The sequence below is a fragment of the Protomyctophum bolini genome (assembly GCF_963924005.1).
Source record: "Protomyctophum bolini genome assembly, chromosome: 7".
In the NCBI taxonomy this organism is placed as follows: domain Eukaryota; kingdom Metazoa; phylum Chordata; class Actinopteri; order Myctophiformes; family Myctophidae; genus Protomyctophum; species Protomyctophum bolini.
This window is the reverse complement of record NC_137868.1, coordinates 26979248-26980466: the sequence shown is the minus strand read 5'-3', so window position 1 is coordinate 26980466 and position 1219 is coordinate 26979248.

Below are 1219 nucleotides of genomic sequence, written 5' to 3'. Positions count from 1 at the left end.
AATCACCAGGACATTTCCGGTCAGTTGTTTTCAAAATAAAATAATTCATGAGACTACACTACTTGATTGATTGATTGATTGAAATATTTATTAACAGTTTGTAGAATTACAGTACATTTCAAGCACAAACTCAATACAAAGACTGTTAATTGTGAGTGGACGACCCAATTAAGCATTACTCTTGTTTACAACAGGGTCCACATTGTTCAATTCATCAAAAAACTGTATGTATGAATAGGCTTTATACACTAGTAGTAACAAATTAAACTTTTAGGTAGTATAGTAGGCTAATAGTGCAAGTGCAATGAATACGTTTTAAATGCAACACTGAGCACATATTGTGTGTGTGTGTGTGTGTGTGTGTGTGTGTGTGTGTGTGTGTGTGTGTGTGTGTGTGTGTGTGTGTGTGTGTGTGGTACAGCAGGTATCAAGTTGAGAATGACATGGAAGCTTTAATTATAACCACACATCCTGATGAAGATATTCTGTTATAATCCAATAACATGGCAAGTACATTGACTCTGGTCAAATAAATAAGGTTTAAGTGGTTAAAGAACAATTTATTTACAAATAAAATGACCTCTTGAAAAGAAGTGGATGGTACTAAACATTAGACAGATTATACATGAATGGTTGTATAAACAACATACGAAGATAGATCATAGCAGTCACAGCACAGTGGGAGGTAAACAATGCAATGCAACAAAAACATGATGGAAGTGAAAAATGATATTAGTAAACACAACAGACCCCCTTTTCTCCCACAGACCCCTACCCATCCATCGAACCATCCATGATTGATTGATTGATTGATTGATTGAAGTATGTATTAACAGTTTGCAGAATTACAGTACATTTCAAGCACAACTAAATACAAAAAACTCTTAACTCAAGTGGACGACCCAATTAAGCATTAGGCCTACACTGGTTTACCATGTTCAATTCATCAAAACATTTAGAGACATACAAATAGACATGAATTCATCATAAATGAGGTAAAAAGGGAATAGAAACATATACAGTGAGGGGGAAAAGGAGGGGGGGGGAGGCAGTGGGGGGACCGTTGGTAGGGCGTTCCACATTTGGTGGCATAGGAGCGAAATGAATTTAGTCCCTTGTTTGTGCCAAATCTGGTTTGCACATGGTTTGTTGAGCTCCCTCTGGTGTTGTGGGTGTGGACTTCGTTTTAAGGAAGGTACATGGGTATCTTGGTGGTGTA